The 5,943-nt window shown below is 34.8% G+C and overlaps 1 pseudogene; it reads right to left on the bottom strand.

The window, feature by feature from the left end:
* Positions 1-2,256: 2,256 nt before the first annotated feature.
* LOC138331095 (uncharacterized) lies at positions 2,257-5,641 on the bottom strand (annotated as a pseudogene).
* Positions 5,642-5,943: the final 302 nt, after the last annotated feature.

The following is a 5,943-nucleotide window of genomic DNA, read 5'->3' as shown; positions in this document are numbered from 1 at the left end:
AGCCTACCTTTCGTTTTTGACATGGGGTTCACATCTACAGTACTCAGTTGCCTAATATAATATATTCGTATTTTTACATATTTCCGACCCGTAATGAAAACGAAATCGATAATAATCTTTTACATCTCTAGAAGTCAATAATTATGTTTTATCATTATTATTTTATGAAGAATTCACAACATTGCATCGAAGCGTGGGTACGAAAATAACATGTTGCTAGCTTTACTTCACGCAGCTCATGTGTACTTCCGGTCTACTTCAAAGTGAAAACATCGATGATATTCAGACTTTAGTGTACATTCCTTCACATTTTTGAGCTATGACAGCATTAAAGAAGGTACTATTTTTTTGCTTTTGAAAGATCGCGATCCACAAATATCAGGAGTAACGAATATTCGTATCCGATCTTTCTCAATAATTCGTGAATACTCGAGTACTCGGATACTCGTTACAGTCCTAATTTCTGCTTATTTAGAATAAAGAACAATCAATATTTATATCCATTGATCAATTATGATACAATTATAATACATATATTTCAATCAAAGAACTTTTGGTAATTATGATAAACATTTAAACATGAATCCTATCAGAAACATTGATTTTCAATATAACAAGTGAGGTAACTGTTACTACATATTTGTTTGTTTTTAAACAGAATAAATTGTTTCATATATAGAGTTAACCTTATTCAATTTAGGATAAATATGTTTGTTTACTGAAACAAGATCAAAATGCGAAACATATTCCTGAGCGTATGAGTTCAATTATTTAGCAAAATCAAGCTTATACATGGACAACATTTATAAACAAACATTTCAAAATTATAAGACGGCGATGCCTCTTATGCTTTCAGTGACTTTATAGATCAAACCAAATTGATAAATAATAATAATATCACATTTACAGAACAATTACCTAGTCTATAAATGATATATCCAACCTTCAGCATGTTGATGAGTTTAGAAAACATTTTACGAAGAAGATTCTTTCTCGAGTTGTTAATTTTGTAAAACGCAGGAAATGTGCTAACCAACAAAGGGGAGTAACTCTCATAACTCGCATAAGTTAGGTTGCACACCAGTAATTACAAAGTGGCCAAGTTTGCAATATTTAAACTGGTTATAACAACATGCTTTCAGTATAGAATTAGACAAATATAACACACAAGTAAAATAAATAATACAAATTAATCAAAAATAATTAATTCAAGACCATAATGATTTTCAAATTAAAATCATTAGATCTGGAATTAAATAAATAAACATTCCATACATTGACTTTAACATAATTATCATATACAAGTTATACACTATACAACATACAAAATATCAAAGTCTGTGCTTACCTGTAAATATAATAGAGAGAGCTGTTTCTTTAGATGTTACCTCTTTATTGGTCTTGGTCAAGAGTGACTAGACCAGTTAACCGAAATCAGCATCTCGACAGGTGCACGTGCGCAGTGATCGTTAGATCATAACCTGCGGACTCGAGTGGTCAGAGCCACGTGGTTTCATAACGCGCTTACGGCAAAAGCAATTAATGACCTTCGCGTAAACATTGAAAAAGACCTTATAGCAGTGTCTGATTTACCGACAAAGATCTGGTTAGGTAACAATATCCGGCGCTGTCACCACTTAAGCTCTTAAATTAGGGTTTTGAGTAATTCATATTACAGCTCTAAAACTTGTCTTTTGTTCATATTTTTCTGACACATTAATCCGGAAGTTTCTATTATGATTCTACCTAAGGCAAGCTATAGGTACGGAATTTACACTAGTATATACATATATACGTTCTTATTACAATTGTTGAAACTTTCAAAATTGAAATAAAACAAGTTTGAATTAAAAACTATTTGAACAAATGAAACCAATCATAGTTAAAAATAAAACAAAATAAACTTTCAAAATTGAAATAAAACAAGTTTGAATTAAAAACTATTTGAACAAATGAAATCAATCATAGTTAAAAATAAAACAAAATAACACACTATTTTTCACTATGAAATATCCCTCCTGCTTAGAAAAATTTTCGTCCCGAAAATTAGTAACCGACAAGTGAATAAAATGAAGGTGTGCTTGTCATGTGTTCACAGTATTATAAAGGGATCATAGTTCAGAATTCTTTAATTTACAATGAGCTCACAATCTAATCACACTTCAATCTATAATTCTTGTGTGATTTACATGCATGTATGGTACACAGGCAGTTCTGCTCATAGACATTTCATGTCCCATTTGTTACAGAGTACAGTCACTTAAGCAATGAGGAATAACCATGATATGCAAGCAAAATATATGCTGTATAAGGCTGTGCCAAAATCCTTTTTATTCTTCTAGCTCGAAATGGTGAGACTCGATAAGATTTGCAGGGGTAGATGCGATGTTTAGTATGGTTGTTAATGACATAAAATTGTAACCAATCAAAATGAATTACTGGGAAGATTTTACCATGAATAGAAATGTTACTAATATCTATAGGAGGGCAAAATGTCCAGTTATCTGGGCACAAAGGTAGAGAAGTTACTCTAACAAGTTCACATTCGTTACCACTGGTCAGTTCAACAAACAGAGAGGTTTTGTTAGTCTTAATTAGCTTTTTCCAAATTACATACACAGCAGTAAGGATGAAGATAGTTGTTAGAAGGGAAAGAGTGACATACGGCCATGGTGTCAGCAGTGAATTGTATACATGTTCTGACATGAGAGTAGGTGTTGTTGGGTCAGGTAAGGCTTGATAGTGAAAACTTGGAATTGCAGGTGGAACAGTGAAGGCAGAAGACTTTTGAGCAAGAAGAACTACAGCAGAAAGCTTTCTAAGTTTAGCATACAGATAGAAAACCAATACAATTGCTATGCTAGAGGTAACTGTTCCTATTAAAGCAATAACACCACTAGTATCTGGCCAATTAACTGTCTCAAAAGGAATCTGACCTTCTATCATTGATTCAGCTAAAGAGGAAAAGACAGTTTCACCTTTTTGGGCTTTTTGGGCAATCTTCTTCAAGCTCAGATCATACTGGTTATCATTTGCAAGATACTTGGAGAAAGAATGATTGTAAATTTTGAATGAAGGAAGCTTTATGTGAACAAACTCAGAAGAAGACGTATCACCTAATATTGATGAATGTTCAGATGGTAGAAAAAATTCTTGTAATAGAGCCAAGTTGATTGGATGGACAACTGAGATATCACTAGTTCCGTTTCTACATGATCCTAACCGAGGTGGCATAAACAGATTATCTGAAGTAAGGGAACATCTACATGGTATTTGAATAACACAAAAAGTACATCCTTTAATGATTCTCTGGCCTGAAGGACAATCCAAGGCTAGCATAGTGATATGATACAAAAGTAATGTAGAGGGGGCCAGTTCCTTAATACTGGGCGAAAGAGCATTTGCGATAAATCTAAAATCACAATTTTGTTTCACTGAATCCTTGTGATTGTAGAACACAGAAGATAAACATGATGGTTTGGCAATTGAGGACAAAGCAACTTGAAAAGGGCAATACAATATTTTATCACCTGAACATGACTTCAACTGGTCATGTGAAAGAGTTGAGAAGTGCTGATTGTCATGTGTATGTAAGAAGTAGTCTGGAGTGCCAAGTAGCTGTGTAGCATGAGTAGATGTAGCGTTAAGTGGAACAGGAACAGAATACACTTTATACAAAGAAAGTGGTTCAACAAAGGTAGAAATTGGTATTTGCAAAAGAATGTACAAATTTCCGTGGTGTCTAGCAAAAAGGAAGCGTGCGAATGAGTAATAATACAATGGATTCCTATGTATTATATTAAATCCCGGAAACTTCCTATCTATGATACTTTGTATTTGTTTCAGGGAGTCATCAATAACATGAGGTGCAAGAAGAAATGGAGATAACTTTCCTTTCACTAAGTCATGAATGGCTAATTAAGCATGTTCTAGGTGTTTGTCTAGAATTGTTGTAGCATTAATTTGCATTAACATCATCTTTTCCAAAAGTACAAATTCGTGTTATATTCCATCTAAAGAGCTGGCAAATTGGTTAGATAAAGTTATTTTTTGATCATGGTTTGTTTTGATTGCATTCATAACATTGTCAAATCGATCATTTACCGTAGAAATGAAGGATGTAAGTTGGTGTGCTTCGTCTGTCATAGCTTTTGCTAGCTTAACATTATTCCTATTCAAAATCTGCATATGACGCTTGAGATTTGAAACATCACTTGAAGTAGCTGTACCAAAAAGAGACTTGGATATCTCTCCAATAAAATCAAAAATACCTCGTTTGTTTCGACGTGAACTGAATGGTGAATTGTTTGGAAGGTAGGAATGTGGAATTAACCGATGCAATTCTCTCACAGTCTCGTTAACGTTTGCCATACATTGAGTACGAAGATTGTTCAATGTTTGAATCACTGAGTTAGCAGACTCACATGTTCTTCTCTTGCAAGGGACGATGCCTGGTAGCGACAAACTTGTTGGTAGTGGTATTGTAAAGGTGTGGGACCAATATTCCTGTCCAAGATGCAACTTTTGCGCTGGCTCAAATAAAATGCCATAATTCAATCTTTGCACGGATGATGATTCACTAAACACTATGGGCAAGCAGAGGAGGGCCATCACAATCACGTTCCAGATTTGAGGAAGACCAAAGACACCTACAGAAGACAAAGAGGGGAAAATAAAGATTAATCGTATAATATGCCGATAAAGAGTCGTCGACTACTCTTTAGCACTAAACTGACAGAGATCTGCCAAGATGTTAACACATTATTCGATAGACAGAGAGAAAGTAAAGTAAGATGGTACCACTATAGTTGTCTAAGGGATAATCCTCTTATATATAGGAACATATTTATTGTGAGAAACAAGTCAATTTTGACTGTTTGCCTCTTTTTCTCGCTTTTCCTGACTGCGTACGCTTTATATGGAACATTCTCACTATTTCTGCAGGTATATTTTCAACTGGTTCCCAGGTTCGATCTCTGTATCCGATCCATTTTACCTTATATTCCTTTTTACCGTTTCTTGTTCTGCATTTTAGCAACTTTTCAACAGGATAAGTCATGGTTTGACTATCATTATTTCAAGGCTGACTTGCATCATCAGCACTTTTGTCATGTTGACTATTTGTCATATGTGTCCCAAGGTCAGGGGTATCATCATTATCTGCAACTGGTGCTGCGGGTGGCACTCTAGGAGCCACAAGTGGTGCTATGGGTTTATTCACCACTGGTACATTAGGCGTATCAAACTTAGGTTTCTGAATTGAGCTGGTATATGGCTTCAGCCTGTTTGCATTTATAAGAGACTTCAACTCTTTATGTGTATCGCACCTGCGAAGTTTGTATGTGTGATTTGGTCCTATATCCACAATATAAAATGGACCATCAAGAGGATTGTGGAGTTTGGGTGATAAACCCTGTGGTACTTTTGTTGTATGAAGCATTACTAGGTCATTCATTCTAAACGTGGGAACAGAAGCTTTCTTGTCGTGATGCTCTTTTTGCTTAGCTTGTGCTTGCTTTATATTCCTTTCAGCTACAGTCTTCACATACTTCAGATGATTCAGTAACTGTAAGACATGAGTCTTAGCATCTTTGTTTAAGCCATCTATAGGAATGAGAGATGTGTCAAAGGAAAGGTTCATCTCTTTACCGTAGAGCATATGATATGGAGACAGGTCTGAGGATTGAGTAGAGGGGCTCATACGAAAGGACATGAGAATCCCAGGCAGAAAATTGGGCCAGTTTTGCTGGTTCTTGTCAACACTTAAGCTCTTAAATTAGGGTTTTGAGTAATTCATATTACAGCTCTAAAACTTGTTTTTTGATCATATTTTTCTGACACATTAATCCGGAAGTTTCTATTATGATTCTACCTAAGGCAAGCTATAGGTACGGAATTTACACTAGTATATACATATATACGTTCTTATTACAATTATTGAAA

Source organism: Argopecten irradians, chromosome 9 (assembly GCF_041381155.1).
Source record: "Argopecten irradians isolate NY chromosome 9, Ai_NY, whole genome shotgun sequence".
NCBI classification, from domain to species: domain Eukaryota; kingdom Metazoa; phylum Mollusca; class Bivalvia; order Pectinida; family Pectinidae; genus Argopecten; species Argopecten irradians.
Note: the sequence above shows the minus strand (reverse complement) of the source record. Positions and strands in the feature narration are given on the sequence as shown.